The sequence below is a fragment of the Lepidochelys olivacea genome, assembly GCF_965140295.1.
Source record: "Lepidochelys olivacea isolate rLepOli2 genome assembly, chromosome: 1".
Classification (NCBI taxonomy): Eukaryota; Metazoa; Chordata; order Testudines; family Cheloniidae; genus Lepidochelys; species Lepidochelys olivacea.
Window position 1 is genome coordinate 131,143,864 of NC_140411.1, and position 27,536 is coordinate 131,171,399.

The 27,536-nt window shown below is 39.1% G+C and overlaps 1 protein-coding gene across 5 annotated transcripts in view; it reads right to left on the bottom strand.

The window, feature by feature from the left end:
* The window catches only part of NLGN4X (neuroligin 4 X-linked), a 248,917-nt gene that overhangs the window by 138,187 nt on the left and 83,194 nt on the right, over window positions 1-27,536 (bottom strand). The gene's annotated exons all lie outside the window — the stretch shown is intronic.

Consider the following 27,536-nt stretch of genomic DNA (forward strand, 5'->3'; position numbering starts at 1 on the left):
TATATTGGTTCACTTATATATGTTATAATTCACACTAAGTTATGCTGGTGCAATTTTATGATATAGACAACCCTGATCCAAAAACTATTGGAGTCAAAAGTCTTTGTATTGACTTAGTGAATATTTTGAAATAGGCCCCTGGTCATTAAGGCATGAGTATGGAATCCTAAAAACATAATATCACAATGTAGATTACAATTCCTCCAGAAAACAAGAACACAAGTAAGCAAAACTGCCCAGTGCGGCTTCATAAAGTACTGCTCACAAATCTGTACAAGAACTAAGAAATGGAGGGAGCAACCTAACACAACTCCTCGGACTAAAGAATAAAGACTTGAAAGAAAAAACGCAGACTGGATCAATACAGGCCAATGGACTTAAAGAGACTAAGGAATGTGTCCAAAGACTAGTTATAGTATTATAATGAAATCCAAACTGTTAATAATTCATAAAGGCAATTAAATGAATGATGACTTAGAAATGGCTGAGATACTGAACTCTTTTTCTGCGTCTGTCTTTAAGAAAGGAAGGAAGCTTGGACACTTAGGAAGGACTACTGTGAAAAAATAGTTATTCATAAATGACTGTTGGTAAATGGAAGCTATACAAATCAGCTGATCCAGATTCTATACAGGCATTAAGGGAATTAGTACTGAATCTGACACTAATCATTATAACCTGAAAAATAAACCACTGAAAACTAAAGAGGTTCCAGAAGAAAGAAAATCATGAGCAGTACAAAGAATAACTGTAAAAGCCTTGACAGACAAAGAGCAAGTTAATGAAATTCTATAAACTGCTATTAAACTTTGAGGAGTTACAAACACCTCTGATGAATGCTTAAAAAACAACAAACAACAACAAAAACAGACACACATACAAAGGGACCAAGATAGAACAGAAATATAGCCTGGGCAGAAATAAAGCAAGATTCTTTTTTCTCACAGAAAGATCCTCTGATACCATGTGAGAGACTGCCAAGCAAAATATTTCCATTTAAGAGACTAAACAACTACATAGAGAGGAAAGAAGAAAAATTGTTAAAATAGAGTTTAACTTTTCTGTAAAGGGAAAAGCAATTCAAATGTTTATTTCCATGTATAATTAAAGCTTTTAAAGGATTTTTATGCTGTGATTGCTATAGTAAAAATAAGCCAAATCATTCCACTTAGACCACTAGTAACTGGTTCATGTAGTAACATAGGTTTAAGTGTATATATCCCAACACGAGTAGCCTAAGTCAGCTGGACCCCAGGGTAACAACTTTTGCAATAGATGAAAAACAAGTTTCCACAGTATACATGGAACCAGAGCGCCACTTTTCAATCTCTCATGAGTCAAAGAGTAGTGTGTCTTTGCACTGCCTCAGGAACAGCCTGGAAAGCAGATTTACTTCCCTATTGTCACAATGAGTCACAGAATCTTAATCTGCTGAGGGAGGAGGAGAACCACACTGAATTTATACCCACCACAGCATACATCACCCAGCACACCAACGTAGATATGCCAGCCAACACACTGGGGGTGGGATGGAGTCCAGTAATTCACTCTCCCAGCTCATCTGTGTAAAGTAGGGGTGAGAGGGAACTAGCAGTTTTGTGGAGCCTGCTTCTTCTTCTGAGTTTCAAAATGGTATAGGGTGCCCATGTCAGAAAGTAAAAGGACATCTTATTATCCCTTACTCCCCTCTTGGTGACAAGAATGCTTATATATTATTATATATTATAATATATTATTATTATTATATTATGACTTCACAGTAAGAATTCAGAGTATGTACTATCTTTCCAGAAGTACAAAATATAATGGATATTTTGTGACAGTTGAGTCAGCCATACAGGTGCAAATATAATCATGGATAAGTTTACACATTAAATTATAGTTATTTTGCCTCACAACTACCCTACAGAAATTATAAGGCTTTATGATTGTGTAATAAAGCTTAAATGTTCAATAAAGATCCCAACGGCTTAGCTGCAGTCTTGTAGAGGCATTTGATTTGACTATTTTTCCAGATGGTTATAAGCAAATGATATTTTAGCAAACTGTAACTCCTCCCCAACCTTAATTACATTAAAATTATATTGGAAACAGAAATGTGCTTAACCAGTTGATTTTTAGGGGTACGTCTCAAAGTAGGATTTCTTGGAGCCTCAAACTTCTGAACATTGCTATCTTGATTTTTCTATCACCTAGAGGGGCTGAACAAGTTTGACTGGCAGATGACATATTTTAAGATAGGTTTATTAAAGCCCTGCAGAACTCCAAACAATCCCATTTTGGAGTTACCTACAGTACAACCTACAAATTTGTTCTTTCCTTATATCCAACTCACATTTTATGTACACCATATTGTGAAAAATCTTATTTCAATTTGATAACATATTTCTTGATTATAGCCTTCTGGCAAATTTGCCATACCAAATACTTCTTACAGTTCTCAGAACTGATGTCATTCCTAAACCATATGGCTTTATTACAGTGCTACTAAGGAAATTTATCATCATAGGATAACTGAAAATAGGAGGAAACTTAAGAACATCCCATATATGTTTCTTTGAATTAGCAATCCTATCCTAACACTGTAGTTTCCGCTAAAAACCTCACTCTGTGTACTGTACATTATTATATACATTGTTTTCAATCATGCCCACAGTTAGTAAAATCTTTGGGGGCATGAACCTGTTAACTATTCAACACAGATTAAAGACTTCTTCTTTTGCATACATCAATAATTTCTCTGAACTTGTACAAGTTTTAAAATGTCCTGTTGGCATTTTTTATTTAGAGCTTCCATAGAGCTTTACCCATCTGTCAATATCTGAATGCCCTGAAATTCTGTTCTGGCATGGTCCCGATTTCTTTTCCTATGTCTTCTTCCTCTTGAAAGAAATGTATGGCTGCCTTCTTGTCTCTGGTCCCATTTTGTGAACACAGAGAGTAAAGGATTCAATTTAATTTTGTTAGCAGGGTTTACCTCTTCTGTCAGTAAACCAGTCAAATCATCCTTTAGATGCCCCAGTTTTAAACCTTAGTTCTGAATGCTTTAATTTCTTCATGGTACAATGACTCCTAAATCCATTGCCTTCTGGACCTGCAGGATCTTCACTTAGAGGTCACAAACATCTAACAACAAAGATATGTGAATTGCTGCCTGTGAATGGGCTAGAGAGACAGAGAGGAGGCAGCCTATAGAGAGATGGTGAACCTAAATGAAAAGAGGTGTGAAGAATTTTGTAGTTACTATGAGGCATGGAGCGTAACCTGGGGTGAATTGCTGAGTAGTTCTTCATTTTAGAGCCTACTATTTTTATTTGTAGTACCTAGAGGTCCTACTTGACATGTGCATAGTCAGAGACATTTCCTACCTCCAAGAGTTTATAATGTACGTAGACCAAGAGAGAAAAGAATTATTCTTTGCCCCATGGTACAGATAGGTAACTGAACCATAGAGAGATTAAGTGATTTGCTGAAGCTCACACAGGAAGTCTGTGGTAGTGCCAAGAATTGTACCCAGATCTCCTCAGCTCCAGTCTAGAACCTTAATCACAGGACCATCTTTTCTCTCTATTCCTGCCTATTTAATTTCCATTCTTATAAAGTTATAACCTGTGGGGATTATAAATAACAATGAAGACAGAAGTTACCTTGTGAATATGCCAAATATTGGTGTGAATACCATTGTTTCAGAATAAAACAATGTCACGTCCTCTTTTTGAGTCTTTAAAATCTATTGACAACTTTTATTTGTAGGGCTGTGTGTTTGTTTACAGAGAAGAGACTGATGAAAAATGTATCAACAACAGTTCTTGGAATAGTACAGTTCAACATGTTCTGAGAGGAAAACTTCAGGAACAGAAATTAGAGAAGTCATTCTGACTTAATTTCTTCCAAAGATTAAAAACTTAACTAAATATTCGATACTAACTGGGGGCTACCTGCAGCTCATTTTAATAAGGAATGGATTTACAAAAGACAGCAGTAGTTCATGTTGCAAAAGATTTAACGAAAATTAATTTGGAGGAAATAAAGAAACCCAAGTAAGCATGGGGAAGTGGGAGAAAGCATTGAAATCAGCAAGAGTGAAAGAAGGTTGGGGCTCCTTAAAATACACCACAATTAAGGCCCAATAGCCTACAATTCCTTTGAATTGTAAACCTTGCTAAAAAAGAAAATTAGGGAACAAGAAATATTCAACATTGCTTCACAGTGGCAGTACAAAGAAGAGAAAAGAAACCTGCACAGAAAGTGGCAAAATCAGGAGGTAACTGAACAAGAACATATTGTGTTATCTCAGGTTTACGAGGAAAATGAAAAGGCAGAAAAACTGCAAAAAGAGTTACTGCTAACCAAAAAGGCTAAGAGGAATAAAAAAATCTTCCACTAAATATAGTGTAAAAAGGAGAAAGACAATATGAAGTAGATCCATTAATAGAGAAAGAGGGAATTAACTTAATAATTCAGAGATGGCTGACATACTGAACTCTTTTAAATTTTAAAGTTAAACTTTAGTTGTTTCATTTAGTAAGGAAAACTGATAGGGACAACTAGGAAGCAATGGTGACCACATTATTATTCCTGTTGATAAAAAAGCAGGTAAGAGAACATGAGAGAAAAACTGAATATGAATCAGGGATATGAATAATCCTTCAAGGGAATTAGCTAATATCAAACCACATTCTTTTCAAAATGTAACAGAATGAAAGGGATACAAAAGTCCTGGGAATAAACAAATATAGTAGTGATCTTCAAATATCAAACCACATTCTTTTCAAAATGTAACAGAATGAAAGGGATACAAAAGTCCTGAGAATAAACAAATATAGTAGTGATCTTCATATAAGGTAAAATGGAGCAATTTTGGAAGATACCTGATACATTTAACATTACTTATTAGCAAAATAATTGAACAGAGATTAAGTAGTAAAGAACAGATTTTCAAAGGTATTTTGGTGACCAAAAGATACTGAAAGAATCATAGAATATCAGGGTTGCAAGGGACCTCAGGAGGTCATTTCATCCAACCCCCGATCAAAGCAGGACCAATCCTCAACTAAATCATCCCAGCCAGGGCTTTGTCAAGCCTGACCTTAAAAACCTCTAAGGAAGGAGGTAACCCCTTCCAGTGCTTCACCACCCTCCTAGTGAAAAAGTTTTTCTTAAAATCCAACCTAAATCTCCCCCTCTGCAACTTGAGACCATTATTCCTTGTTCTGTCAACTGCTACCACTGAGAACAGTCTAGAGCCATCCTCTTTGGAACCCCCTTTCAGATAGTTGAAACCAGCTATCAAATTCCCCCTCATTCTTCTCTTCTGCAGATTAAATAATCCCAGTTCCCTCAGCCTCTCCTCATAAATCATGTGTTCCAGACCCCTAATCATTTTTTGTTGCCCTTCACTGGACTCTTTCCAATTTATCCACATCCTTCTTGTAGTGTGGAGCCCAAAACTGACACAGTACTCCAGATAAGGCCTCACCAATGCTGAATAGAGGGGAATGATCACGTCCCTCGACCTGCTGGCAATGTTAGTACTTATACAGCTCAAAATGCCGTTAGCCTTCTTGGCAACAAGGGTACACTGTTGACTCATATCCAGCTTCTCGTCCACTGTAACCTCTAGGTCCTTTTCTGCAGAACTGCTGCCTAGCCATTCGGTCCCTAGTCTGTAGCAGTGCATGGGATTCTTCTGTCCTAAGTGCAGGACTCTGCACTTGTCCTTGTTGAACCTCATCAGATTTCTTTTGGCCCAATCCTCTATTTGTCTAGGTACCTCTGTATCCTATCCCTACCCTCCAGCATATCTACCACTCCTCCCAGTTCACTGTCATCTGCAAACTTGCTGAAGGTGCAATCCACACCATCCTCCAGATCATTAATGAAGATAGTGAACAAAACCGGCCCCAGGACTGACCCGGGGGGCACTCTGCTTGATACCGGCTGCCAACTAGACATAGAGCCATTAATCACTACCTGTTGAGCCCAATGATCTAGCCAGCTTTCTATCCACCTTATAGTCCATTCATCCAGCCCATACTTCTTTAACTTGTCTGCAAGAATACTGTGGGAGACCGTAACAAAAGCTTTGCTAAAGTTGTTGGATCATATTAAAGAAGTTCTGTATTAAAATCTCAAATGAGTTTGATTCCCCAGAGTTTAAATTCCAGGGTATTATTAATTAAAAGGTCTCTTGGTTTTTGGTACTGTTTCTCTCCCTCTCTGTGTGAAACTTGCAAGCTGCTAATTGTGTTAGTACATCCTAAGACAGAGTCTGTTCTCAAAGCAATACATTGTAACAGAAACAGCACACAGAGACTCCCCGCCCTTTTGTTGTATTTATCTTGCTTTGTTAACAATTGTGATTAAAATTGAGATAGAGGATGTATGTGGATGGATGCTTGCTTTGGATAAGAAATGAATGAGCAGGGAGGTGCCAGCCTAAGAATCCAGTGTCCATCGGCCAAAGAAGGCGTCAAGTGGAAACAACCAGATGACCCCCGGAGGGCAGACTGGAATCCACCCAACAGCCTCAAGGATGGGAGAACCGAAGAAGAAGATAACATCTGGCAGCATGGAGCCATCAGGAATGTGCCATCTGCTGATTGATTCAGCAACATCATGATGAAGCAAATCCCATAGACTGGCATAGGAAGAAATTCCTATAAAAATGGACTCTAAAACTCATAACTTTGGGGTCTGTTTCTGCAAACCAACTTCCAGGCGCGTCAGATGTGCATCTGACAATGCCCTGCTCCCTCCTCGTGTCCAGGCCACCTGGCCAGTGGCTCGGCATGAACAACTCTAAGTCTGGTAACTATGAAAACAACCTTGAAGAACCCGTGTGTGTGTTTATGAATGAATGTGTGAATAAATATGAAATTGAATGGAATGTTATAGCTATAACTAACTGCTTACTATGATTCTTTCTGTATTCACAATAAATGTAACATTTTGCCTTTTCCCCTTTAATAAGATCCTGCTGGTTTTTATTTTATTGGTACAACATATCAAGGAATAACACGTCCACTGCTTTCCCCTCATCCACAGAGCCAGTTATCTCATCACAGAAGGCAATTAGGTTAATAAGGCATGACTTGCCCTTGGTGAATCCATGCTGACTGTTCCTGATCACTTTCCTCTCCTCCAAGTTCTTCAAAATTGATTCCTTGAGGACCTGCTCCATTATTTTTCCAGGGACTGCGGTGAGGCTGATTGGCCTGTAGTTCCCTGGATCCTCCTTCTTCCCTTTTTTAAAGATGGGCACTACATTATCCTTTTTCCAGTCATTCGGGACCTCCCCCGATCACCATGAGTTTTCAAAGGTAATGACCAATGGCTCTGCAATCACATCCACTAACTCCTTTAGCAACCTCGGACGTAGGTACTTTTCAAATTATATCTAGTGTGATTTCAAAAGTACCTAAGCAGGTTTGGTGTCAAAACGCAGTTGGGCCATTCTACTGGAGTTTGACATCCTTAAATCAGCAGGTCCAGATAACTTGCATCAAAGAGTTTTATAATAGCTGATTGAAGAGCTCTCTGGACTATTAATGTTGATTTTAGTAAGTCTTAGAACACTGGGAAACTTCCAAAAGACTGGAAGAAAGCTAATTTCATACCATGATTAAATTACAAGTTTGGCTGATAATGTAATAGTGTTGATTAAATATACTGGGACATGTGTACAGCATTTGATTGGTACCATACGACATTTTGATTAAAAATTAAAACAATACAAAATTAACATGGCACACATTAAATGGATTAAAAACTGGCTAATTGATAGCTCTCAAAATGTAGTTGTAAACAGGAATCATCATAGATCAGGTGTGTTTCTAGAATGGTCCAACAGGGATTGGTTCTTGGACCCATGATATTTAATGTGTTGGGTTTTTTTTTTAAATCAATGGCCTATAAGAGAACATAAAATCATCATTCATAAGGTTGCAGATAACAAAAATATTTTGGGAGTGGTAAATAATGAAGAGGACAGGTCTCTGATGCAGAACAACCTGGATTGATTGGCAAACTGGGTGCTAGCAAATAATATGTGTTTTAACATGTATAAATGTAAATGTATACATCTAGGATCAAACAATGTAGACCAGACTTACTGGATGGTGAACTCTATCCTGGAAAACAGTGATTCTGAAAAAGATTTAGGGGTCATGCTGGATAATCAGCTGAACATGAGGTACCAAAGTGATGCTGTGGCCAAAGAACTTATGTGATCCTGGGGTGCATGAACAGGGGAATCTTGAGTAAGAGCAGAGGGAGTTTACCTTTTTATTTGGCTCTGGTGTGACCACTTCTTGAATACTGTGTCCAGTTCTGGTGCCCACAATTCAAGAAGGATGTTGATAAATTGGTGAAGGTTCAGAGAAGAGCCACAAGAATGATTAAATGATTAGAAAACATGCCTTACAGTGATCGACTCAGAGCTCCATCAATTTCTCTTAACAAAGAGTAGGTTAAGGGGTGGCTTGATTACAGTCTAAGTATCTACATAGGGAACAAATATTTAACAATTGGTTCTTCAATCTAGTAGAAAAAATGTAAAAAGAAAAGGAGTACTTGTGGCACCTTAGAGACTAACCAATTTATTTGAGCATAGGCTTTCGTGAGCTACAGCTCACTTCATCGGATGCATACCGTGGAAACTGCAGCAGACTTTATATATACACAGAGAATATGAAACAATACCTCCTCCCACCCCACTGTCCTGCTGGTAATAGCTTATCTAAAGTGAACATCAGGTTGGGCCATTTCCAGCACAAATCCAGGTTTTCTCACCCTCCACCCCCCCCCCCCACAAATTCACTCTCCTGCTGGTGATAGCCCATCCAAAGTGACAACTCTTTACACAATGTGCATGATAATAAAGTTGGGCCATTTCCTGCACAAATCCAGGTTCTCTCACCCCCTCACCCCCCTCCCAAAAAACACACACACAAACTCACTATCCTGCTGGTAATAGCTCATCCAAAGTGACCATTCTCCCTACAATGTGCATGATAATTAAGGTGGGCCATTTCCAGCACAAATCCTAGATTTGTGCTGGAAATGGCCCACCTTAATTATCATGCACATTGTGTAAAGAGTTGTCACTTTGGATGGGCTATCACCAGCAGGAGAGTGAATTTGTGGGGGGGGGTGGAGGGTGAGAAAACCTGGATTTGTGCTGGAAATGGCCCAACCTGATGATCACTTTAGATAAGCTATTACCAGCAGGACAGTGGGGTGGGAGGAGGTATTGTTTCATATTCTCTGTGTATATATAAAGTCTGCTGCAGTTTCCACGGTATGCATCCGATGAAGTGAGCTGTAGCTCACGAAAGCTCATGCTCAAATAAATTGGTTAGTCTCTAAGGTGCCACAAGTACTCCTTTTCTTTTTGCGAATACAGACTAACACGGCTGTTACTCTGAAACCTAGAAAAAATGTATAACACAATCTAAGGACTGGAAGTTGAAGCTGGACAAATTCATTCTGGAAATACTGGAATATGTGAGAGTAATTACAGTAATTACTTTTTAAACAATTTACAAAGGGTCATAGTGGATTCTCCATCACTCTCAAATTTTAAATCAAGACAGAATTGGTTTTTTTTCTAAAAGATATACTCTACGAATTATTTTGGGAGAATTTTTAAGGGCTGTGCAATACAGGAGATCAGATTAGATGATCATAATAGCCCCTTCTGGCTTGAGACGCTATGAAATTGTTCCAGTGGTTAATTACCCTCACTATCAAAAATGTACAGCTTATTTCCATTCCAAATTATGATGTCATCTATGATGTCAACAAAGCTAGGAAAATACATTTTGCTAGGTACTTTGTGCTCCCTCTGTTGGCTGTATGGCACCTATTAGTAAAAAAGTATTGTGGCATATTATATATACAGATTCCATGATTATTTACAATTTTTCAGCAAGATATTTTTTAAACAGATTTAAAATTCAAATTTGTTTCATCAAATAAGGTGAAATTTTAAGTCTTGTAGTATCTGCTTAAGACCATCCTTAAAGACAGGTGAGGTGCAAAAGTTACTAAAATCTTTTACTTATGGGCGATTTGAGGTGCTTTTAATTTTCACTGCTGTACATTTACTAAGTCCTACTGATAGATACTCATGATTTCCAACCAGCACTGTATGTAAATATAAAAAATTAATCTTGTGGCCACTGGACAGATAACGGAGTGGGTTCTCTCCATTAAGTATGTCATATTTTGTCAAGTAAAAACCCACTTTAAACCAAACCAGCAATAAAGAGCATTTCTGAATAAGACATAACAAAAGCTGTTTATCACGAAAACCACATCTTTGTATTGTAAGGAGCTGATTAAGCATTGCAAATATATTTATTGTTTGCTATGCATTTGCCTGCAGTGAGCTCATTTATAAGACAAAGTTTCCTTTTGTTATTGTTTAGATCATGGATTTTTAACACATCAGAGCGAAATGGCTGTTAGATCTGTTCATTTCCTTGGCTTTGTAATAATTATTTCCATCCAGTTGTCTGTCTTTTTGAGCACTGAGAGCAACATACCGGTAGATGTTAATTGTACATGAAAAACACCTACACGCTAAGAATGCAAATCCATCTGTATTTCCATGCATGATACTGATGTAGAAACAAATGCCCTATTGTAAATCTAATGCTCTTTCCTTACTCTTTTATTTGGATAGCTACTGTATTAACACCACAAAATTAGAGTGTTATTTCATCAGTGCTATGTCACTCTTTGACTATTAAATCTAATTCAAGTAATGTGCAATGTAGGAGAAGATGAAATCTCATCTTTGAAATTTCATCTCAAAAAGGAGCACCAGTAAAATGGGATAGCATGGATCAAGCTGTTCAGTAGCATTTAGTTCTTAGTGCTTGATTTCATTTTAATGTAATTGGTGGCTTCTTCATCTGGATTTCTTTGAAGAGGAGGAAGAAGAAAAGGTTTGTCTTCATTTTGTTTTAAATTTTTCACTTATTTCATAAATACATAAAAATGTATGGAACAAAACTGAGCTCATATGGTTCACACACCACTTACCTCTGCAGAATTGTTTCTGACAGTGTATTTTTAATTCTTTGTTCAATCTACTTTGAAATGACCCAGGTAATGGAGTTTCTTTTGTTTCATTTGGGAGATTATCTCACAGTTGAACAGATCTCAAGGTTACAAAATGTTTAATTCCCAAACTTCCAATAACTAAAGAGGATGAAAAATTTCCATTTGCTCATGTCACAGATGTGGTGTGAATTTGATTTATCACATGATGTTTGATTTACAGCCCTTAGTAAAAAAAAAGGAGTACTTGTGGCATCTTAGAGACTAAAAAAATTATTTAGGCATAAGCTTTTGTGGGCTAGAACCCACTTCATCAGATGTATGAAGTAAAAGACACAGGACCAGGTATAAATACATGAAAGGATGTGGGTTGCTTACCAAGTGTTAGGTCAGTCTAATGAGATAAATCAACTAACAGCAGGATACCAAGGGAAGAGAGATATAATTTGAAGTGGTAAGAGAGCGGCCCATTACAGACAGTTGACAAGAAGGTGTGAGTAACAGGAGGGAGAAATTAGTATTGGGGAAATTAAGTTTAGGTTTGTAATGACCCAACCACTCCCAGTCTTTATTCAGGCCTAATCTGATGGCATCTATTTTGCAAATTAATTCCAGTTCTGAAGCTTCACGTTGGAGTCTGTTTCTGAAGTTTTTTTGTTGAAGAATTGCCACTTTGAGGTCTTCCCTCAGCCATTTTAACAGATGTCAGTTGTGATTCAAGCTACAATTGTTGCAATGAATAAAAGAATAGGAAAGCTTTGGTTCAAGATTTCCAAGAAGCTGAAGAAAAAATGGGGGGATGAGAAGTAGATAGATCTATGGAAGATTGATTTTAATAAGCAATACAGATTCATAAAATCTGATAGACCACTGCACTTATGTAGGCAAAGGGCAGTCAAACCTGATGCATATTGGGTGGAATTAAGCGGAGATTACATCAGAACTCACACATCATATTGTTTGTTGTCCCCAAGTCTGTTGAAGTCTCCCTTGAAAAAGTATGGGGTCAGTTCCCCCTAGTTTGGGACTAGCTGTATTGTTGGGGGGCCAGGGCACAGATGAACTGAGAAAAGGGAAGGTACATCCTCCTTTGGACACATAGGAAAACTATATGACAAAAAGTGTGAGAGATTAACACTGGAGTAGGAGTTGTAAATTTAGTAAAAATCAGAGATTATTATATTTACCATGACTGCTCCCTGATTTTGGATAGACATCCCCCACCTCCTCATCCCACCAAGGGGGCACCATCCACTCACAGCAGCATCCTCCACCCCTGGCACTACAACCCCAATCCCAGCCTGGCATCAAGGGGATGCTGGAGGTGGGGAGCAGCAAGGCAACCCTGTCCTGCACTCACTCTGGAGTGGAAGATCCTGTTGCTCCTGTTTCCCATGAAACTGGGCTTGGTGCCCCACTCCAGGCATTGTGACCTGATACATCAGGCCACACCGCTGCTCAGGTTTGCCCCTGCCCCCTCCACAACCCCACCCCTGGCCCATGATAGAAGGTTGGGTGGGTCAAACCTGAGCAGCGCTGTGACCTGGCATGTCAGGTTGCACCACCTGTACTGAAGTTTGTCTGCCCCACCTCAACTCCCCGCTGCCCATGAATGGTGCTGCAACCCCATGTGACAGACCACAATGCTCAGAACAGCTAGCCCCACCCCTTCGGACAGGAGCTGCCACAGTACAGTGAGTCAGGGACACAGAAAAAAAGTCACCGACAAAAGTGAAAATCACCCTATCAAGGACATTTTTCCCCACTGTGATAAATGTTCAGCACTAATCATAATCAGTGGAACTGGAGTCAGAGGACCCATGTTCCTGGAGGAACCTTTATTGATGGGGCACCTGGGAAACAGGAAATACAGGGAGTTAGGCTGAAAGGAACAAAGCCACATGGATAGAGGAGTCCAGAGACTTTAATAAAATTTCACATGTTCAAATGTAACCTGAATGTTGAAACAGGACTAGCTCAAAGTACTCAAAGGCAGTGGTTTCAACCACGGGTATGTGTACCCCGGGGGTACACAGAGGTCTTCCATGGGATGCATCAACTCGCGTAGATATTTGCCTAGTTTTACAACAGGCTACATAAAAAGCACTAGCAAAGTCAGTACAAACTAAAATTCCATACAGACAATGACTGTTTATACTGCTTTATATACTATACACTGAAATATAAGTACAATATTTATATTCCAATTGATTTATTTTATAATTATAAGGGAAAAATGATAAAGTAAGTCATTTTTCAGTAATAGTGTGCTGTGACACTGTTGTATTTTATATCTCATTTTGTAAACAAGTAGTTTTTAAGTGAGGTGAAACTTGGGGGTACTCAAGACAAATCAGACTCCTGAAAGAGGTACAGTAGTCTGCAAAGGTTGAGAGACACTGCTCTAATGAACTATTCATGTGTATCAAAAGGCTAGTGCGGGGTTGAGTTACAACCTAGGTTGCTGTGATCTAAATTATTTGGGTAGACAAGTTCTTAGACTGTACCTGTTCTTTGTAATGTAGAATGAGTGCATAATGCAGTTCATAGAGAACGTGACTTGAACTAACCTGAAAAGTATCAGAGAAACAAGGTGGGTGAGGTAATATCTTTTATTAGATCAACTTCTGTTGGTGAAAGAGGAAAGCTTTTGAGCTTGCACAGAGCTCTTCCTCCAGTCTGGGAAATCTACTCAGAGTGTTTTCCAGACCTGAAGAAGAGCTCTGTGTAAGCTCAAAAGCTTATCTCTCTTACTAACAGAAGTTGGCCCAACAAAAGATATTACTTCATCCATATTTTCTCTCTAACATCCTGGGACCAACATGGCTACAACACAAAACAGTAACAGAAAGTACCAACTGACATTTGTGGTGGTGGATGGTAAGAACCTTAATAATGCTTTGGGGAAATATAGAAATACAAGCCAGGATCTTATCAGAGGGCAGTGTCAGAATGTTATAGCTGCAGTGCAAGAAGCAAAAGGGAGAGTGTCACAATTCAGGGCAACTGCACCTGTATTCCCCACTTCTGCTTTACCGTGAGCACCAACTTCTGCCTCCTCAGCCATCACCTCTCTTCAGGAGGTCTGCATCTCTCTCCCCCAATTGTGGTTTTTCCAAGCTGCACAGTTGCCTAACTACACTCTGATATTTCCAGAAAGCCAGAATGCTTAAACAGGCCAGGGTATGGGCTTTGCTTTCTCTCCAGTGGCTATGAACAGCATAATTGCCCACAGTTACAAGTTACCACACGGCTATTTCTAATCAAGCACATTTATTCTTAAAATGAAACCATTACAGAAAAAAATATTAAAATAATAAAAAAAAACCCTACACACATGCTAATGAGCTTACCAGAAGTCACCCATCAGTCTTATAGGGCTCTAGTAGGTCAAGTCCTTCCAACCTTTCTGCAAGGACTGACCCTTGACACACCTTGGAGGGAAACTCCTATTCATTTTTTGGATCAAAAAGAAGGTTTTGAGTAGTATAAACTCAGTCTATTTATCCAAAAGTCTTTTCTTTGTATGTTGGTCTCTGGAGAATCCAGTTTGAGCTGGTATATGTGAGCCTCCCCAGGAGATGATATTTCTTGGGGAGGAGGGAAGGTTGGTTACAACTTGGCTGATTTGTCTTTACTACCATCCACTATTTTTAGAAGGAGGAGCTGTGGTTGCCCTCCTCCATGGTGTCGAATAAAATCATACATAAACCATTCATTTAAAACAATGGACCCCAAAGATACTACACAGGGTTGGAATATCTGTCACATCTCCTCTTTGGAGAGGTTGCATACAATCCCGGTCACAATAATGCATAAACTTAATAGAGTAACAGCTCTCAAAGATACTGCAGGAAATTATCCTTTGTGTCAAAGGAATTCCCATGGGCAATAGAGACCATTTTAAAAGCATATGAGGATGTTTTCAAAGGTATCAGGTGCCTTAAAGAAAACCTGCAATCAAAAGTAGCACACTTGTGCCTGTATGCTTACAACAAAGAAACATTCCACTGGCATTACTTAACTCAGTATGCAAGGAGCTCTTAAGTCTGCAAATCAGGGTATCATAGCATTTGTAGAGACCAGTATAGGGTAAACAGCATGGTGGTGGTACAGAAGCCCTCAGGAAAATTATGCATCCAAAAAGACACTGAACCAGACACTAAAAAGATGTCATGATCCACTGCCCACAATCGATGACATCTTGCCAGAACTTTCCAAAGCCAGAACCTTTATGGTCCATGATATGAAGAATGGGTTTTAGCACATAAGCCTGGATAAGGAATCCAGCATGCTGGCAACTTTTGCAACACCATTTGATCACTACATTTTGTGGTGTATGCCAATGAGCATAAGCCCAGCACCAGAAGTATTCCAGAGAAGACTCATCCAAGCATCAGAAGAACTACAATGGTGAAATTAATTGCAGATGATATCATCATTTTAGGTGGAGGGTGCAATAATATATAAGCTGAATGAGACCATGAAAGAAAACTTACAAGATTTTCTACAAAACCATAAAACTCAGCCCTGAAAAAATGCATCTCAAACAGCATGATGTGACATGGATTGGACATCTGCACCCAACTGAGGGACTGAAAGCAGATCCCAACAACATCTAGGCAGTCAGAGAGGTGCCAGCTCCCATGGATGTGAAAGGGGTATAGCACTTCTTAGGAATGATACAATTCTTGTCCCAGTTCTTCCACACTTGGCTGTAGCAGCAGAACCCATACACCAGCTCACAAAGCAGGATGTTGAGGGGGAGTGGACAAGTCCTCAATGGCAAGCATTTAACTGGCTGAAACAAATTACAATGGATGCCTCTTTCCTGAATACTACCAGCCAGGAGAGCCACTGACATTCCAGTGTGATGCACTGGCGATATGACTGAGTTCCACTCTTTTGCAGGAGCACCTAGTTACTTATGCCAGCAGAGCCCTGTCAGAGACAAACAAACAAAAGAAGAACTTCTGGCTCAAGTATTTGGAGAGTAGTCCATAAGTACATCTATGACCACCCAGCAATAATTCAATGAAACCCCTACACACAGTCATGTTGAAGCCCCTTCTTAGTGCTCCAAACAGATTGAAGCCCATATTGATGATCCTCCAGTGCTACCAGGTAGAGATCAGATATCATTCAGGACAATTACTGTTGTCAGCTGACACCCTGAACAGGGCCTATATACCCACCAACAGTGAGCTGGGGGAAGGGAATCAGGACATAGTGTAGTATGTTAATGGATTCAATATCCCAATTTCAATAGCAAAGCTGATAGAAATTAAAGAGGCTACAAAAAATGACATCCAACTACAGGCATACAGGAGAGCAATACTAACAGGGTGGTGAGAAGACAGAAGACAAGTACTCGTAGGAGCAGAACCATATTTTCAAATTAAAGATGAACTGAGTGTGTCATATTTTGAGCAGAGAGCTGTTGTCCCCAGCTCATTAGGTAACGACACAATGCAAAAAACACATGCCTCACACCTGCGCATTGACAGATGCCTTAGATGGACTCAAGAGTGTGTTTATTATCCAGGAATTAATACACAACTTTGCTCTTTGATAGAAGGGCATGACATCTGCCAGTCATAGGATAATAGCCAGCAGAAAGAGATTCTGTTACCACATAAGCTGCCCACAGACCACTGGCAATGATGGGAACAAACATACTTACGTTCAATGAAAAGTAGTACTTGATTACAGTAAAATATTATTTATGTTTTTGGGAGGTTGATGCTATACCTGATAATAACCGCAAGCCAGTAACTGGCCAAGTGAAGGGCCACTTTGCAAGATATAGCATTCTGGACACTGTATTCACTGAGAACAGACATTATTTTTTTTGCCTTGGTAAAAATTCAAGGACTTAACATGCAAGTGGGAGTTTGACCAACATACCGCTTCCCCAACATTACTCACAGAGTAATGGTAAGGTGAAATACACTGTGAAAACAGCTAAGAGACTGTCACACAAGGCTGTTTATTCTCGTTCAGTCCCTTTGTTACCATTTTTGGCACACATAATACTCCATCACAGGAGTGTCAAAACAAGACAGAGCAGGCACTGATAGGATGAAGGACCAAAGCCATGGTAGCAATCAGGGGAGACCTGTTGCAGCCAAAAGGATAGAGACATTGCCTAGAGGAGATGGCCAACAATCAGAGAAAGCAGACACTAGAGTACAACAGGACAGGCAAGGACCTCCTAGCCCCAGAGCCATGCACTTCTGTGAGGATCCAACCATTAGAAGAGATGCCAGAAGGAGTAGTCTAAAGCAGTCATGAGGAATGCAATGGCATCAGCTTATATGAGGTGACTAAGCAAGAGGGACAAGTGATGTGAAGGAGCAGGAGGCACTTTTCAGCTAGGAGACACAACACCAAGAGAGAGCTTACAGATATACAGAGATCATCACAAAATGGAGAGACAGAACTATCTGAAGCCCAAACCTACAGGGAGGGAGGATATTCCACAGAGAGATAGTTTGCTAGACTTGGAACAAGTGACAAAGAAACAGAGACAGGTGAATCCCAGTATGGTCACATGTTGAGGAGACGAAACTACCTCAAAAATTATGTAACCAGATGTGTGTGTGTGTGATAAAGACAAGACGCCAGTGTGATAACAACTGGCCAAAGGGACATGGGATGGAGGGAGTCTGGGCATCAATTATCTGATTTTAATATTTCAATTAAAACGTTTGTAAAATAGAGGAGCTGTATCATGATCATTGGAACTAGAGTCAGAGTGCCTATATTCCCTGGAGGGGCAGTTATTGATAGGATACCAGGAAACTTAGGAATGGGTGGAGCAGTCCACAGGGTTTTATTAAAATACCACTTGTTCCACTTAACCTGCATTCAATATCGTTCACTGTGAACTAACAGTTGTGGCTGTCTATGATCAAATGAGCTACAGCTAGTCTGCAGGTTTGGACAGTGACCTAGACCTGTATTTCTCCTGCATCCTCCTCCAAGTGGCACTGCTTCTACTTCTGAGACACCACCACTTAGGCTACCTGAAAGGATCATGTAGCAGCAACACCACACTTTGGGGCTGTCTACATTACCCGCTGGATCGATGGGCAGCGATCAATCCAGTGGGAGGGTCAATTTATCGCATCTAGTCTAGACGCAAACATTTCACTGCCGAGCACTCTCCCATTGACGCCAGAACTCCATCAGGGTGAGTGGCGCAGGCGGAGTCGATGGGGGAGCGTCAGCTGTCGATTTACCACAGTGAAGACACCACGGTTAGTAGATCTAAGTACGTCAACTTCAGCTACATTATTCACGTAGCTGAAGTTGAGTAACTTAGATCTATTTCCCCCTTCCACCCGCCCCTCCCAGTGTAGACCAGGCCTTAGATAACCATAGTTTATTAGGGATTTCCTTCCCCCCACTCCTTTTCAGCAGGACATAGTGATAGTGAAAATACAATGGAAAGTCTGCCCATATTAGTTAATGCCAGATTCATAGTCTCAATTTGAGTTGCTGCCAAAGAGAGCTCAAGACTTCCCATTGTCGCCCTATAATTGATTATAATGGTGCTAGGAATGAATTATTTTGAACCCTTTCTACAAGGCTCTCTCACGTACTACATTCCTGAAATGGCCATTTGCCCACAATCCTACAAAGTGCCTGGGGAATTGCAACTCTTAGACTGAAGAACAGTATTTGGAAATCAGCAGGTAAATGTGAGTTCAGCTCTAAGGATTTGAGAATTTTATTTTATCTAGGTTACAGTCCTGTTCTTTGGTGTCAGACGGTATTTCTGACTGTTAAAAGCAAGAATGAAAAATAAGGGCCTCGATTACCTGGCTTTATCCTGCTAGGCTAAGGGTTCATTGCGGAAGTCAGCCATATGCCTTCTTCTTTTTCACAGATGCTGCAGTGTTTCTGGATTAGGAGCAAGTGATTTATTGGAGCCTAATGGTGGGGGGGAAAGGTGACTTCAGGGAACTCATTTTATCATTTACCTTTCACAATGGAAACAAATTTTTAACCCCTCCCTTAAGGTTCCTGCCACTGTGTGTGTTTACTAGGGATTTTATGTTATAAATTCTTTGTTATCACTTTGTATTGTAATTGTTATCTGTTATTAATCCTTCTCATGTTGGAAAGCTGTATAAGTACTTTACCACAGGATATGTCTTATTATCTTTAATTTTGTTAGTTGATGTATAATGTGAGATGACAAGCTACTTGAGACAGAAGAGAATTATAAACCTGAATTATTTTTTTTTCCAAGCAAACCGAGAACTGAACAGGGTTAGAAGGGTAAGAGGTTAGCAAACAGAGAAGTCATTGATAGACTCTGTGACTTAATTTTAGACCGACTATACTTGAATTTTAATCCATGCTATATTTTGTAGGTTTTTTTTATGAAAGTTCATGCTAATCATATATTTCCTGATAGATATATATAGCCAATTATACCCATGTATGTATGTAAATATATACACACACACACACTTTTCTTTATACTTCAGTTTTTTTAAAAAACGTAACTATTTAAAACAGTAATAAAACATGAAGGTAAAGATTTTAACTGCAGAAAAATATGGAAATTCAAAGTTATGATTCCTATACAAATTATAAAACCAGTGCACATGTGTAAGAAGGTACAAAAGTGAATACCTTTTGAAGACATGCAAAGGTAAACAAATACAAAGAGTCAGGTAAATTGATTCTGAATTTCCTAAGGCTATGCATTTATATATATAAATATATAAATTATATATACACACACACACACACACACCTAAACAATGAGTTAGCATCATTTTGATATCTGCTTAAATCTAAAAGTGGTGAATAAATAAAAGTGTGCTAAACATGATGGTAAGAATACTTGACAGATGAAAATATATAGCTATTCAAACACGAAACTATGTATAGACTATGAGTATTTGTATTAACTCTTAATCTGGAAGAAGAAAGGCTGCTATAGTCATCTACTTATACTTCAACTTCCCAGTTCAAATAAAGGTCTGTCATTCTGATCTCAGATCTGCACATGCATGTTACCAAAACATGAAGTACCATAGGTATTACAGGTGTTATTCCATAGCACTGTATAAAAGTAGGGCTACTATCCTTGAAAAGGTATGCATGTTCCAGTGCTCCCAGACCCTGAAAAAGAGTCATGTGAGAGACTTTAATATTGTATACTTACATCCATGTCACTATTTTTCAAGTTATGAGTAATTCAAGGTTAATTCAATACATATTACTAATATTCATTTAAACTATAAGGCAAGATCCTCAGCTAGTGTAAACTGGCATACCTCCTCTGACTTTAATGCACACCATTTGTGCATCTGGTTTACCTAAGCCATTCAGAGCCTGTGGCTTCAGCCAAAGATTAGCATGATGCGCAAAATAAGCAATTTTAGTCATGTGCTGGCCTACATTATAGGAGGTAAAGAAGTCACTAGGAAGCTCATTTTTGATTGGACCACTGGAACAAGAATAATGATACCTACACACAGACACACACACTCACACACAAAATCCCAGCAGCCGGTCAATGGAAAATCAGATTTGTTATGAGTTGTAGTCATAGACTAGTTATGAATTAAATAGTATATGTGTGTGAAAAGAATGTATAAAGAAACCACAATGCACTGCTAATTGTACGCACACAAAGATCTGCCAAATCTGAAATAGCAGTATACAGTGCAAACTATATTTCTCTTATAGCAAGCATCTTATGCATCCCTTATTCATCTACTTTGTGTAGTCCTTAACTTTTTTTTTTTTTGTTTGACCAAAGGTAAATATATAGCCTTCAGACTCTTGCACCTTTCTACTAGACTGAACTCTGCTGCCTCAACCAAGGGCTACTGTTGATACTCCTGTTTTATTTTTAAAAATTTCCTAATACTCTGCATTAAAATATTTTACTCTGCTTACAGATTATCCTCTGTTCCCTTTCACTGATGAAGAAATTCTGACCTCACTCATTCACCACTGCAAAGTGTCATGGTCTCTTGTGGTTTTCTGTAGCTTTGCATCTATTTACTATGCCCTAAATGTTTCAAGAGCCTTCAAACCAGTTTAGCTGAACTGAGAGTAGTTACCAACAGTTTGTGGTCAAATTTGGAGGGCATATCTAGTGGCGTTCTGCAGGGTCTGGTACTATACAATATTTTAATTAATGACTCGGATAATGGAGTGGAGAGTACACTCATAAAATTTGCAGATGACACCAAGCTAGGAGGGGTTGCAAGCCCTTTGGAGAACAGAATTAGAATTCAAAACAACCATGGTAAATTGGAGAATTAGTCTGTATCCAACAAGATGAAATTCAATAAATGCAAGTGCAAAGTACTTCAGTTAGGAAAGAAATATCAAATATGCAACTACAAAATTGGGAATAACTGTCTAAATGGTAGTGCTGCTGAAAAGGATCGGGGATTTATAGTAGTTAAGGAGCGGCAACCTTTGGCATGCGGCCCGTCAGGGAAATCCACTGGCAGTCTGGCACGGTTTGTTTACCTACAGCGTCTGCAGGTTCAGCCTATCGCAGATCCCATTGGCCGCAGTTCGCAGTTCCAGGCCAATGGGGGCTGCAGAAAGTGGTGGCCAGCACATCCCTCGGCCCTCGCCGCTTTCGACAGCCCCCATTGGTCTGGAACAGCAAACCGCGGCCAATGGGATCTGCGATCGGCTGAACCTGCGGACGCTGTAGGTAAACAAACCGTCCCAGACTGCCAGTGGATTTCCCTGACGGGCCGCATGCCAAAGGTTGCCGCTCCCTGAACTACTATAAACCCCAGATCCTTTTCAGCAGCACTAACACTTAGCCAGTTATTCCCAGTTTTGCCTATCTCTGTAGTAGATCATAAACTGAATATGAATAAACGGTATGATACAGCTGCAAAAAAGACTAATATTCTGGGGTCTATTAACAGGACTGTCATATGTAAGACACGGGAGCTAACTGTCCCACTCTACTTGGTGAGGTTTCAGCTGGAGTACTCTGTCCAATTCTGGGTGCTCCATTGTTCTCCATGTCCACTGAAGATAGGACAAAAGAAGTAATGGGCTTAATCTGCAGCAAGGACAATTTAGGTTAGATATTAGGAATACTGTTCTAACCATAAAGATAGTTAAGCTCTGGAATAGGCTTCTGTGATGCGTTTTTCACCCCACACCACCCTGAAGTGTTAAGTGTTAAGGTGGCTCAGAAGGGCTAATTAACCATTAGGCTGCACCTGGGAGGAAACGTAGGCTTCACTAACAAACACTAATTGAAGATGAAGCCCATGTGGGCAGGACTAGACGAGGGTTTGTACAAACCCAGGAAGTGAGAGCAGAAGGTGCTGCAGTGTGGAGGTCTATAGTCACTCTCTGGTCTTAGTGAGGTGAGAAGGTAGAAACCCAGGGGGGAGCAAAAGTCCTGGAATGCTGACCCGGAGGGAAGGGTTTACCCAGCGGTGTGGTGGTGAAGGAAGCCTGCAGAATGTGGAGTAGGAAAAAGCCCAGGAAAAGAGCAGTAAGAGTTGAGACAGTGCAAACCTTGGCTGCTGATTGTAGGATCCCTGGGCTGGGACCCAAAGTAGCAGGTGGGCCCAAGCCCTTCTATCAGGCACTGGGAAAGTGGAACAGTTTGGAATCAGAAGACTGCCTGGAATGGTATCCTCACAGTGAGTCCAGCAAGACATTGTTACCTCAGAAGGGGAACACAGTGTAGTGATGTGGCCGCAAAGCCAAGCCATGAAGAGGAAACTGCAACTCCTGGAGGGCAAGAGGGGCCATGACATGACTGAGCGGAGCTGATCCCCCAACACAGCCAGGAGGGGGTGCTCCAATAGTGAATGAACCTTTCAAGGGGGTGCTGTGGAATCCTGATCATCAGAGGTTTTTAAGAACAGGTTACACATCTATCTGTCAGGGATAGCTTAGGTTTACTTAGTCCTGCCTCAATGCAGGTGGCTGGACTTGATGACTTCTTGAGGCCCCTTCCAGCCTTACACTTTTTGATTAGATGATTTTCACACCCCAAAGATGTTAAGTACTTTTAAAATTAATCCCTGACAAACATTTAGCTGTTTAGTAGTTTAACACATTTTGAAAACTCACTTTGTTCACCATACAACACATAATTTTGAGTGTATGCTGGTACTTTTGACCTACACAGAATAAAAATGTGACTCCCCCCGCCTTTTTTTGGTCTGAAGAAAGCAGTATTAAACCAGAATGAAGGATTTGTTGATGTTGCTTAAATAATGTTTTAATCTGGCCTTGATATAATGCAGTTTTTATGGTTCACTTGCAAGAAACCAAACTTGTTGGTAGGTTTTGTTTTGTTTGTTTCAGTAATTATGATAGCAGGCTGCAATCCCCTTTACAGCATGCACAGATTCAGATGATAAAGGCTAGGGATTAAGCACAGCCGATTAACAGTCTGTGTCCTCTACAATCTAGCACTCCCACTGTAGCTAAACCCATATTCAGACTGAAGTTATAATAAAAAGACTGTCCTCAATATCATTTCCCTAGTTGACCTCCTCAAAACTGTCATTCATGTCTTCTTGCAGAAAATTACAGGTTCTAGCAGAAAAGAGCCAAATATGTCTGTGTTTATATTATACATGTGTTTTTGTGTATTCAGAAGCTGAAGTGAGATACCTACAGCTGCTGCCTAGGTAGCAATTTGAGATAAAAGCTAACTTTTAATGCAAAATATACAGCTGTATTTTGAATTGAATCATTTTAAATAGCATAAGTAGATCTGGCATTCAAACCACTATTAGAAAGAAAAGCATTTTACTACTGACATCTATGTTTACAACTAGCATCCATCAATATTGTTAAAATCACCACACTGTTAGTATTCAGATCCATCATGAAGATACAGAACTGTAATGATACTCTTCCTCTCTTCTTTTCTTCAAATGATGGGCAACAAAATCCAAGAGAATTTCCCCAACTCTTGCAGTCTCTAATTGAGGCATTATTGTTATGAATGAGTCAGTACACATTAAAGGGCCTCCGCACACACAGAAAATGTCTGCATTGACAGATTTCAGAACTAGTCTGCTAGATATTTCTCTTTGATTTGATTCCTACAGGTTACTCTTCTCCTAAGGAAAAAGTGTATTATTTTTGGTTGTGGGAGAAGGGGAATAAAAATTAATCTTTACGAATTAAACTGTTTGGAATGTTTCTAGAAAGACAATTTCAATTTAGAGAGGATTTTCCATTGCTATTCTGCCTGCTATTTTCAGAAACATTAAAAATATAGTATCCTGTGATTAGTAATAAATTGTAAATTCATTCTCTCTGGCAAGATTTAAATTCAATGCTATAGTTAAAAACCAATACATTGTAATTGAGCTTTTTAAATTATTTACCTACCTACATTTTAACTTCTATAGATTTTATACATTTTGATTTATTGAATCTCTTAAACATTTCAGCAAAAGTTATTCAAATTAATTTATTATTAATGAATAATAATATCTGCCCAGTTCATGGGCCTGATTCTGGTCTTACTCACATTCATTTTACATTGGTGTAATTACACTGAATTCAGTGGGGTCAGTCCTAATTTACATTAATGTAGATGAGAGCAAACCACAGCCAAGCCTCGTAAGCTTTGCAATTCTTCATTCCAAATGCATAATCAGAGTAGAGATTTCTGCGTTTACTGAATCAATCTACACAAGAAGTAAATGACAGCACACGCAATATAGCCAAGTTGCAAAACTGTGCTGCATTTTGATTAGCAACTAGTATTGGGTTTGAAGGAGATGCAACATCACACGGGATCACAGTTGATGCATTACAGAAGCACAGCAGTTTCTTTTCACTGAAATTGTCAAAAAGAGAGACACAAAATTATTCAGATATGTTTCAGTCTCAGAGCATTAATTGAGTTTAGATGAGTCTGTCCATCTTTTCTCACATACACAAAAAGTCTCAGGGAACTTGTAAAGAAATCTGTACTTGAGAAAGGATTGAAAATGTGAATTTAACTCAGTCATTCATTTTCAGACCTCTACTTCAAAAACTAATTTCATGGTCTGTCTCCATAACAATATAGCTTTTTTCTGTCGGCTAAGATTCATATAATGAAGTGTAATGTGTTTAATCAGATTCTATGGACTACAACATAAAGCAATTTACCTTTAGTATGATTTGGCGACAGGTTAGCTTAGAAGATAGGTCAGTTCACTTTAATCATATTTATGAGCAGACAGTTGCATATTTACTAAGTGAAAAACATTGAGTTAGATTTAACTAGTGATAATTAAGATAAATGGTACACATTTTTTTTAGAATATCTGACTCTCCTCACAAGCTTACTGAAAATACCTGTCATGATGCACATGAATAAGTTCACATACAACTCAACAGAGAACAACAAAGGTGTATTGGACGCTGCCTACTCACTGTCCCCATATGGTGGCATTTTTTGGTGAGAGGGAAGATTTGGACTCCTAATAGCCATCCTTCTTAGCACTGGAGTCTAGTCCTAATCTTTGTATAAAAATGCCATTTTTCCCCACAGAATTAAATGGGCATAAAACTAACCATTAATAAACTGCTACACAATGACATTTGGGGGTTCTTCCACTTTATGAGGTAACAACAATATACTTGGTTTAAAACCTTGCAAGATCAGAGGCTGAGTAGTTTATTAGTCTAGGGTTTGATTAGGATATAGTGGACATGCTCGATTTTATTACTATTTATTATATAGACATTTGAATTAAATATTCAAATTTTAAAAGAGAAGAATTCAATAATATGATGTGCCAGACTGCTGAAAGGTAAACAGGCTTAACCAAAAAAGCAATACCATTGTTGACCTTTGTTTTCACACTTCCAATGTTTCCTCCTGGTTCCTTCACATGAGCAAAATTCCTCTCTCCAGAATAACTGCAACAACATATTTGCCTACATTGTGCTTTAAAATGAGATTGGGACAGAAGCACTGGGGGGTTCTTCCAGTATGAATAAATAAGACCTTGTCTTACAGCCCTGACTTACAGAGTTGTCCTATTGACTAATTAAAAGCTGCAGGATAAAACCCACAAAATAAACAAACACATGAGAGTTACTCTGAAGACGTTCTAGTCAACTGCTGGAAATGGCCCACCTTGATTATCACTACAGAAGTTTCCCCCCACCCCCGCACTCTCCTGCTGGTAATAGCTCACCTTAAGTGATCACTCTGGTTACAGTGTGTATGGTAACACCCATTGTTTCATGTTCTCTATGTATATAAATCTCCCCACTGTATTTTCCACTGAATGCATCTGATGAGGTGAGCTGTAGCTCACAAAAGCTTATGCTCAAATAAATTTGTTAGTCTCTAAGGTACCACAAGTACTCCTTTTCTTTTTGAGAATTCAGACTAACAAGGCTGCTACTCTGAATTCTGAAGACCAAGACGCATCTGGACATCTAGGAATAAGGAGAGGGGTTTGGAGGAAGGAGGGAAATAAGAAGAAATGTTCAGCTCCCTGCAGACACATGCCTTTTCTTTTAAGACATTTTCCCTTTCAGTAACGCAACTGTTTTTTTTCCTTTCACTAGTCCAACCCCCCCCCAGTATCTTATGCATTTTTTTTGTATTCTGCTTCAGCTGAAGGGAGTGGGAAAGTAAGTCAGTATGTTTATTGCTGGCAAACAGTTTGGAAAATTCTAAGTACAGAAGCCAATCAGAGCAGAGGGATTATGGTAGCCAGAGTACCAAGATTTGCATGTTCAGAGTACGCTTACTGAGAAAAAACAATACCATGATTATGCAAATCAAACCCCCCCACAAATAGAGAAATGGATTTGCATATCTGGGGAAATCTGTACAGTTATCCATCAGTAAGTAACTGCAGTGGATGAAACAATTGGCTTCAGCAGAATATTATTATCGTTCCCTTGCAATTATTCCTTATCCTGTAATACTGAACAAACATTAGTGAGTTGGTGTTTGGTCAAAAGAAGCCTTGTCTTCAATGGGACTTGCTGTCACTCAACACATCTCAAGAAACATTCTGTGCACCTCACAAAAGCAGTGAGAATAAGGAGGTTCACAAATTTGTGTTACCAAAGCAAACATTTGTTATACTGATGACTGGTGTAGAGTAATAATCTCAGAGTTTTTTGCTGAAGAGTAGATGGGGGTAAAAAAGGGCATTTTCATAGGATGTTCTTGCATAATATATCCAGCGATTGCTCCATTTTATATTTAGTGAATGAATGATATAAAACTTGACTAAAAAGTGCTAAATAGTCACAGAATCTTCAAGTTGCAGAACTTGAGCAATCCTTTGCTGATTAAAATCAAACAAATTTAAATGTAATTTCAGAAAGTATTATAATAAACCAAAGAGAAAGGGAAATTTCTATAAACAAATTGTTTTCCTTAAAAAAAAATTGTAGTAGTATTTGTATACTTCAGTTGTGTGCTAAAATTATATTGTTTCTAGAGGATTGTTTTA